This window comes from Rhinolophus ferrumequinum, chromosome 11 (assembly GCF_004115265.2).
Source record: "Rhinolophus ferrumequinum isolate MPI-CBG mRhiFer1 chromosome 11, mRhiFer1_v1.p, whole genome shotgun sequence".
NCBI lineage: Eukaryota > Metazoa > Chordata > Mammalia > Chiroptera > Rhinolophidae > Rhinolophus > Rhinolophus ferrumequinum.
This window is the reverse complement of record NC_046294.1, coordinates 88,390,035-88,399,936: the sequence shown is the minus strand read 5'-3', so window position 1 is coordinate 88,399,936 and position 9,902 is coordinate 88,390,035. Positions and strand designations below refer to the sequence as shown.

General features: G+C 51.2%; 1 long non-coding RNA gene across 2 annotated transcripts; it reads left to right on the top strand.

Moving 5' to 3' along the window:
• Window positions 1–239: 239 nt before the first annotated feature.
• On the top strand, window positions 240–1,937 carry LOC117031093 (uncharacterized). 2 transcript variants are annotated; one of them, XR_004424468.1, is made up of 3 exons: window positions 240–398; window positions 999–1,130; window positions 1,383–1,937. It is a non-coding gene; the product is annotated as an uncharacterized LOC117031093 (long non-coding RNA). The 2 variants fall into 2 exon arrangements; XR_004424469.1 differs by having other exon boundaries at window positions 1,380–1,937.
• The last annotated feature ends 7,965 nt before the right edge of the window (window positions 1,938–9,902 follow it).

Here is a 9,902-nt window from a genome sequence, read left to right as displayed (position 1 = left end):
AGACCTTGTAACTCAAGAATAATGGTTCTTAACCTTTAGGACACATCCGAATCAACTGAGGGCTTGTGAAAACACAGATTGCTGGGCTCTGCTCCCAGAGTTTCTGATTCAATAAGTTGGGGTGGAGCCAGAGCCTTTGCATCTCTAATATGCTCCCAGACGATACTGATGCTGCTAGTCTGAGGACCAGTTTGAAAACAATTGCTCAAGAGAACCTTTGTTCCTCAGTCTAGACCTCATCAGCCCCAGAACAAACCTATTTCCTACCACGGACTTTCCAGATGGAGATAGACCTCCTCCATTCCAAGACTGATCTCCTTTCTCCAGGATCCTCCCCAATTCCCACCCCTGACCCTCGCCTTCAACCACCAATAAGGAGCCTCCCTCGACCCAGAAAGGTAAGTGTTGACTATAATTGGCTTAAGAAGAGCAAGACAGAAACAGAAAATTCCCGTCTCAGCTTAGTGCCAGGAGCTAATCTAACAGACACAGGCTGCTCTAGGCAGGGATTTGAGGGAGAAGCAGTTGGTAAGGAGATTTATGAACCTATGGGGAAAGCAGGTGTGGGGACAGAGCCAGGAGTGCAGTTTCCAGGCTCTTGCCCTCACATGGAAAGGTGCTCACTCGAGTAGTAAATGGCCATCAACTGTGATTGGATGGCCATCAGCTGTGGCTAGTTGGCCGTCAGCTGTAACCAGTGAGCCATTGGCCACTAATATAACTGCCGTGGCTACGCTAGCAGCAAATGGGGGCTCGCAAGAAGATGGTGGCTGAGCTAGCAAGTGCAGATTGCAGAGAAGCGCGGAGTATAGTGGTATGACTCCCCTATCTATGGCTCCGTGGGTGTTCCTTTTTGGCCTCACCACATCCTGTGTTCTTAAGTGGGGAACAGGAGCTGAGACCCTGCATGACAGCAGGGTGACAGGGTCCTATGGGAGCTGAAAAGGAATTGGACTGGGGACTTTGGAACTGATCCAGTTCCGCTTCCACTACCCCAGGTCCCTCATCTACCATGCCTCCCTTGCCAGCTGTGACAGTCTCTCATCTTTGGACAGAATGATTTTAGTGTATTTGTCAATGGAAGGACCCTCTGCTGGCCAATTGAGGAAATGCAGCCCAGGACTGGGAAGGTAGGTAGATAAAGGAGCTTGGGGGGACCGGTCTTCCTCCAGAGGCAAGCAGTGAAATTGGGCATAGGCATCCGAGACCAGGCAGCGGAGGGGTATCTACTAGTCAGAGTCCCTCCTGTTGCTTTTTTAAAAATAGTTTTAAAATTATAACATAGCACATATAACAAAATCAAGCAAAATCAGTGTATTTTAAAAGTGTAATATTTCTCTCTCCTTCTCTCTCCCACTATGTAATTTTCTTTTAATAAGAAGAAAATGAGGGGTTCTCCAAAGCTGCAGACCGCCAATGTTCTTTGCCCAAGAGTTTCCCTTTTCATCTGAGAACCCACCCACTTCCTTCCAGTCTCAGCTTGCTGCTTTCCTTGCCCTAGAACTTGAACTCCACCAACCCCCTTGGCTGTATCCTTTGCATGGAACCAACCAAGTGTCTGACCAGCTTTTTGGGGTGGCCAGTTCCCCTCCTCCTAATACAGGGCCCACTCCATTAAAGGGTGGGGCAGAAAGGCCTTTGCTTGTAAGTGTTCAAAATGCCTTATTTCCCTTGGTCTCTTCTACTCCAGTGACCTGTCTCTACTCAGCAGCCTGCTTCCCTGTGGACAACTCTGGACTCTGAATGTACCCTTTCTGACCACAACTTTCCCCTTTCGCCCTCCAATTTTCAGAAGCCTCACTGGAACTTTTAGTGCTTTGATTCTAACTACTACCTTCCAGTCTCCCAAAGCCTCCCTGTCCATCCTAGATCTCATGATCCTTCTCCAGCTCTTTAGCCCTAAGCAGTCCATGTCCTGGCTGTCAGGCCATGGCTGTGGATCAACCCAGTGGACTGTCTTCTGCTTTCATTCCAGGGGTGCTGGTATCTGCTACAAAAAATAGTGTCTCGTTGTGTTAAAAGGTCCACTGCTTGATTTTGATCTTCAAACAGAGCTGGGTCATTAGATGACCTATCTCACTCCTATATCTATTAATGCCATTTTTAAAACTTGATAATTCTTGAGCTGGCCGGGTGGCTCAGGTGGTTGGACCACCTTGCTCTTAATGCCGAGGTCGCCAGTTCAATTCGCACATGGGCCAGTGAGCTGCGCCCTCTACAGCTAAGATTGTGAACAATGGCTCTCCCTGGAGCTGGGCGGCCGCAGGTTGCTGAGTGCTCCGTGTACTGCCATGACCAGCTGGCAGCCATCGTGGGTGGCCGGCAGCGGGTGAGAGCTGCCATGAGCTGCCGAGCGACTACTGGCAACCCACTGCCTCAGCCAGGGGGAGCGCAAGGCTCATAACACCAGCATGGGCCAGGGAGCTGTGTCCTACACAACTAGACTAAGAAACAACGGCTTGAACTGGCCGGGGGGGGGGGGGGGGGTAGGCAAAAGAAAGAGGGGGGGAAACAAACCTTGACAATTCTCATAAATCTCCTTAATCCAATAAATATGACCCCTCAATAAACTTAATTCTTTTTTTTTATCAAGGAAATAGAGACCAGCAGACATGAAATATTCGTCATGCCTCACACTTCCCCCATGCCTCCTATAAACTAAATGTGCATCCACTCCGGTCATCCCTCCTTCCCTCTACTAAAAGTGATGTCTCCATTCCTTTCCAAATTCATCAGCCTACTTGTCCTCCATATTTCTTGCCCAGTCAAGAAACTCAAACTGTTTAGCATGGTATGAGTTTTCACAATCTCCCTCAACCTTCTCTGTCGGCCTCAACTTCCTCTGCTAATATACAAGAAATGGGTATGCTCCTCATTCCCAAAGTAACCATGGGATTCCAGATTTTGAGCAAAATCCAGTCATTAATTTACCTTTCATTGAGTGCCTATATTCACTAGGTCATAATCTTACAGAAATGGTTTTATCCCCCATTCCCATTCCTCCTTTTTCTCATTTCAGAGAATCATATCTTTTACACCCACTCAGCAATTCCGTGCTCTTCTCTGAGCTGCCCCAAGTCAGAGAAAAGAAGCATTAACTTCCACACGCCTCAGCCACCTGCATTCTCTCTATTCCCAATCCTTTAAGGAAGAGTAAGAGAGGGTGTCTGCTTAATCTTTAGATGCCGTGATATGTGACCTGACTCCTGGCCTGACCTCTGATGAAATTCTGAGGCAGTCAAGTCAAATTAGGATTGTTATCCTCCTCCCTCCAGGGGTCTGTGCCCCCCACCTCCATATCCTTTCACGGGTCTCTGGCTGCTTAGACTCCTGGCCCAGTGCTATCTAATCCAAGCAAGGTGAGCCCAGGGTCCCTTCCCCTGGAGAACTGGAACCCCCTGGTAGCAGGCCAGAATCTCTGCTGTCCCATGGACCAGATAGATTTGGTGTGAGCATTAAGACTGGTAGGGAAAGCACTCTTCATAGGGTGCTGGCCTAATCCTGAAGGTACTGCTCAACCAAGGAGCGGATGGCATCAGTATGCTGGATTACTCACGGGGCCGCCCAAGCCAATGCTTGGAACACCAGCAAAACAAGGATACCAAACTTGAAAGACAAAAATTAAGACCAAAATTCAATATATGCATAGTTCTGAAAGTGTAATCATGTTGGACTCCCTTATTTTATGAGTTAATATTTTCATTTTGAATCATATATGGAGAATGGGGCACCGCAGTGTTTTTAAGGTTTAGAGCCTTTTAAGTCTTCATCTGGTCTTGCTTAGGAGGAAGGTCTCTAATGACTTGCCTTTGGGGTCTTTGGCCCTGTTCTATTCAACCTCTTAACCACCACTTGGAGACAGTTGTCAATCAAGCCGAACAAGACAAAATTTAATAGGGACAAACATGAGAACCTGCTTTTAGGTTGTGACAACTATATACATACAAAGTGGAGGAGCATGGATTGGGCAATAGCAAAACATGAGGACAGTGCTTCACAATAAATTGAGAATATGGTAGGGGCAGCCAGATGGTTCAGTTGTTTGGAGTGTAAGCTCTAAACAACAGGGTTGTTGGTTCGATTCCCGCATGGGCCCGTGAGCTGCACCCTCCACAACTAGATTGAAGACAATGAGCTGCCACTGAGCTTCCGGAGGGGTGGCCAGATGGCTCAGTTGGTTACAGCGCGAGCTCTCAACAACAAGGTTGCCGGTTCAATCCCCGCATGGGATGGCGGCCTGGGTCCCCTGCAACTAAAGATTGAAAATGGCGAGTGGACTTGGAGCTGAGCTGTGCCCTCCACAACTGGATTGAGGGACGATTTGGAGCTGACGGGCCCTGGAGAAGCACACTGTTCCCCAATAAAAATGTATTTTAAAAAAATCTTTAAAAATACCCAAAAGAATATAGTGTAACCATCCAAAACCACAGGTCAATGTCGAGGGGGTGGGACCCAAATTACAAGACATGAGGAGGTATAGAACAAACTGAGGGTACTTAGCCCAAAGAAGCCTCAGTTGTCCTGGTGGGGGAAAAGGGCCTACATTCATTTAGTGGAAGAACAAGGTATGGGAGGCAAATTTAGTACAGGATCCTAGAGCCTGGAAATGCAGTGGCTTTGCTTGGGGAAATTTTTAATTCTTGTGTTCTCTCTCTTCCACATTACCATTCCATGAAGGGGCTCTTGTAAAGTGGACAACTGTTTTGCAGGGTCTCTGGACCCGCTCCCTGCACTAGAACGCAGGATATGGTGAGGCCAAAAAGAAACAACAGTGGAGCCATACAAAGGGGAGTCATATTCTCGCTGGCGGCTGGGTTGGAGACACAGGAAGCAGGAGCCACACGATCCACAATCCGCAGTCCGACTCTCTGCCAACCAACCCACCCCCTTGTGTAGCCATGGCAGTTAAATTAGTGGCTAATAACTAACTGGTTAAAGCTGATGGTCACCCAGCCACAGAGGATAGCCATCTAATAACCGAGCCAGCACCTTTCCACGTGAGGCTGAGAGCCTGGAAACTGCTCTCCTGGCTCTGGTCCCACACTCTACCCCTCAGGGTCTTGCCTCACAATCTATGAGACAAGCGTCTTCTGCGAGGGGCCCGGTGCTGTATTAGCCTACAGGCACCTACAGGTGGAAAGAGTAGTCACACTACTATTTGCCATACAATGGCAAATCCCTTCCATTTGGGGGATACATGCTAGCTTTTTGTCCTGAGAAAGGACACCGGCACCTTTCCCGGTTTGTGCTACCAGACCTTTATGGCAGTGCTTGGGGTCCCTTGTGCAGTTTCAACATATAGCAGAATGGTGGACCCCATAATAGGCCATAGCGAGAGCACATAGGTTCCCCTCAAAATCGTCCTGGCATCGGGACCTCCGTATACCACAGTCACGTGGGGTGGCCACTCAGCCACCACACCTGGCGTCACTTGCAAATCATGAGTCAAACCAACCCCCCATGGGCTATCAGGCCCAACCACAGACAGTTACGGCTTTTGACCTGCCAGGGCCAAGTCCATTGCTGCCTTTCCCTTACTTTCAAGCATGTGGGTGCCGGCAGCAAAATGTTTCCATTTCTGCCATAGCCTGGCTTTAACAGAGTCTCACTTGTAACTGAATGGGAGTGGCCGTTTGATGTAGCTGAGCTTCTACTGGTACAGGCCCTCCCTTCCATGGTCTCTCATTCAGGATTCTCAAGACGTCCCACAGACGCGAGGCCCAGTCGCGCATCGTGAGAGGGTGTTTTGACACCCGGAGGCCTTGCTTCAAAAGGCCATTGTAGCGTTCAGTCATGCCAGCTACCCTGGGTTATACGGGGTATGAAACAACCGTTGTACGTCCATCCTGGCAGCCCAGTGCTACACTTCTTGCCCAGTCAAATGAGTACCCCTGTCACTTTCAATAACTTGGGGGCACCCATAGAGGGCACACAGCTGTGTAAGAGCGACCACTGTATGTCGCTGATCTGCAGCCGGACACGGCCAAGCAAACATCAACCCCGTAGCAGTGTCCACTGCTGTGAACACATACATCGTATTGCGGGCCTGAGGCAGGGGTCCAGTGTAATCCACTTGCCAGCGAGTGAGGCACACCCTCCCTCGCATAATCTGCTGTGTCTCCCAGGGGAGCCTCCGCCTTTGGGGGCTGTCCTGGGCACAGACGGCACAGTCATAGCAGGCATCTGCTATCTCCTGCCATTTCAAAGGCAGACCCCAGCGTCTGCTCACCTGCCACATGGTTCGGCTTCCGGCGTGCTGCAATTTCCTATGCAGCCAATGGGCCACATCACTGGCAGGAGCCCGTTCTAACCATCGGATTAGTGCTAGGGCATCTGTTTCATCATTACCTGGGGACACTAAGAGGGAGTGACCTGTGACATGCATTAGGGTCACCTCCTTTCTCTGCCCTAGGTCCCAGAAGTCCTGGCACATGGCTTGACCCCACAGTGGACAGTGTCCTACCAACCAGTTTTGGTGTTTCCACGTAGGAAACTACACCGTTAGGCCCCGGAACACCACCCAGCTGTCACTACAAATAACTAGGGACCCGAGCTCATGGCTGATTATCATCCACACAGCCCGTAGCTCAGCCCACTGGCTACTCTGGCCCGTCCCAGTATCAAACCAAATGGTGTCTGTGTTGGGCTGCACACCAATAGCCGTCCAAATGGCTGCAGCTCCTCGGCTAGAACCATCGGTAAACCAGGCATCCTCAGGTACTGGGGGCTGTCCTTCTTTGTAGGGCGAGGACTCCAAGTCCTCCCCGCTAGGCAGAGCGCTTGGCTTAGCCTGAACTACAAGCTCCACAGGCCCCAGGACCTGTTGTAGCTCTGTGCTCAAAGGGCTTGAACAACGGGTGCTACGTTGCTCCAAGTAGTCACCCCACTTGGCAAGAGTGGTGGTCTGTGCCACCCCCGTTTTGGGTCCCAGGGTCCACGTACGGACCCACCCCTGGACAGGATAGGTTGTTCGAACCAATACCCGTGCCATTCCTGTGATGGCTTCTGTGGCCACTAGGGCTCAGTACACAGCAGCCAGCTGTTTCTCTATTAGAGAGTAGCGGACCTCTGCTCCTTTCCATAATTGGGACCAAAATCCCACTGGCAACCAGAGACGCCCCTGCCATTACCAGAGGCCCCAACCATACCCCTTTTGGGTTACACAAACAACAAGTTCAAATGGGCGGCCAGGGTCTACTACTCGCAGAACCTGTGACTGCTGCACTGCCCGTTTTGTGGCAACAAAGACTTGCTCTATAGCCTCTGTCCAATCCCATGAGGCCCCCTTTTTTTATCATGTTATACAAGGGCCTTGCCATTTGTGCTAAATGGAGTACAATAACCCACCAATACCCCAGCAGACCCAAATACATCTGCAGTTGGGAGACCTTGATCGGCTGAGGAAATGCTTGTATTTTGTCAATAATCGCCTCAGGTATGACCTTTGTCTTACCCGACCACACAGCACCCAAAAACTTGACGGATAAGCCAGGGCTTTGGACCGTTTCCTCGTTCACCGCCCAGCCACATGATTTCAGGTGGCAGAGAAGAGAGGGAGCTGCTTGCTGTAAATCTGAAAGAGAATCAGAAGTTAGTAACATGTCATCAACAGAGTGAAACATGGCCACAGAGGACGGGTGATTCTACTGTGCCAAGTCCTGGGCCACGAGCCTGTGGCAGATAGTGGGGCTGTGCAAGTATCCTTGCGGAAGGCCTTGGAAAGTCCACTGCCACCCGTCCCAAGTAAAAGCAAACTGCTCTTGGCACTTGGGTGCAATGTCAACGGAGAAAAAAGCATTGGCCAAGTCCACTACATAGTGATATGTTCCCAGGCGGACAGTGAGAGGATCCATCAAATCGTGAATTGAAGGCACCACAGCGTGCAAAGGTGGTGTCACCTTACTTAACTCCCTATAGTCCACAGTCATTCGCCAGGTCCCATCTGGCTTCTTGACAGGCCATACTGGGGAGTTAAAGGGACTGTGCGTCGGCCTCACAATATGCGCCTTCTCCAATTCCAATACTGTACGACCAATCTCCTCCTTCCCTCCTGACAGGCGGTACTGACACACTGTAATCACACATCGGGGCTGTGGCAACACTTGGGGAGGGTGGTGAGCATGCCCGCGTGTCACCGCTTTCACTACCCGGATCCGGAGACGGAACTCTCCTACTGTCGTCTGTAAGCTGAGGCCATGTAGCACGTCCACCCCTAGAATATACTCTGGAATGGGGGAGACATAAACCTTGTAGGTACGAGAGGGAAGCCTTCCTATACCCAGTGGTAAGGAAACGGCTTTCACAGTCACAGTCTTTCCCGCGTAGCCATCAATGCAGATTGCTGGTCCGGGGAACAGTTCTGGGTTCCCATAAACAAGACTGCAGTCTGCGCCAGTGTCAACTAGGGCCAAAACCCTCTGCACATTAGAAGGGGACCGATGTATGGACAGTTCCACGTGGGATCTTCGGTCCCTGCTCGTCCCCTCTGACCGGGTACCTTGGCCCCACCCCTAATCAAGCTGAAAGGAGTCGGCCTCAAGTGGCCGCATGAAGTCCTGAAGGGACACGGGTCACACTTTCTCAGACTTCTCCTTTAGCCTTCGCCAGAACTGCTGTTCCGGATGCAACTGTTTCCAAAGTTCCAACAACAGTGCATTGGGTGGTCGGTCTATTTTCTCCCGATCAACTCCTGCTGCCACGAGATCATGCCACATCTGTGCGCGTGTTACTCTCTGAGGCCCGCGACCTCGCCCCTTTACTTTCGATTTGGGCTTCCAGGTCTTAACTTCTCGGACCTCCTGTCTTAACTTTCTTTGCCTCCGGCTTTCAACATCCCCTACGGTGGCCATGGCAATGGTCACTTCATGGATCCGCCGCCCCACATAGGGCGTAAGAAGGCAACCAAGGATCCACAAGCACTTGCAGGGGCAGTATCCAAAACCAGATCTCTCATGCTGGTTGTCATCCGGCCCCTGCATATTAGGGTTGAACATAGCATGTCTCATACCCATTTCACGGATGATTTCAGTAAGTTCAGTATACGATTGCCATTTACTCTGTGTCTGGCAGCTTGCCAGCCTGTCCCCATACTGTGCGTACTGCAGCAGTGAGCCACTCCATTAGAGTGTGGATGCCCTGGTTTTGGGCCAACCTATGGCAGTTCTGTAACCTTTGTCGCAGGGACAGATGCACTGTCACGAAGGCTAGCTTTTCCATCTCACCTAAGGAGCAGAGAATGTCGTCTGCTCCCTCATCCCATAAACGTAGTAGCCAAGCCGAGACTGGCTCTCCAGGGCGCTGTTGGTACCGCCTCCCCAGCTCCTGCAGCTCAGTGGGAGTGTTAAGTGGTGTAGGTTGTGAACTCAGTCACAGCTGGGTTGCCAGCAGCAACGCCCCCGGGGCCCAAAGGTTGCTCATGGTTCACCTTTTGCTTCCCCATGGGCCAGGCTTGGGGGTTGAGAGCTACAGTGTCTCCACTCGCTTCCTCCGCCTCTGCCTCAGAGTCTCCACTGTGGGGCTCATCCTCTTACAGGTGGACCCGAGCTTCCAGCATTTCCCACTGGGACTGCTGGTCCTGCACCTGGGCTATTTCATTAAGTGGGTGTTCTGTGTTACAAAGCAAGGTGGTGAGGAGCATCCAGCCCACATGGCCGGCTGTACCCTTCGCCTCCTCCGGCAACCGCTCAGCTAGAACCTGAAGGGCCCTCTCCACGCTGGCCGGAGAGCCATCCATGAACTCCCACCCCTCCTCGGGGGTCCAACTTCTGAGAACAGTAGCTACTGGGTACCACACACTGTGTAAGGGCCACCTGTCCTCCTGCCCAGAGTCAGACTCCATTCCTCCCTGGCCAGAATCCTGCTCGCCGTGCCACGAGTCCAACTGGGTGGAGGCCTCAGTGTAA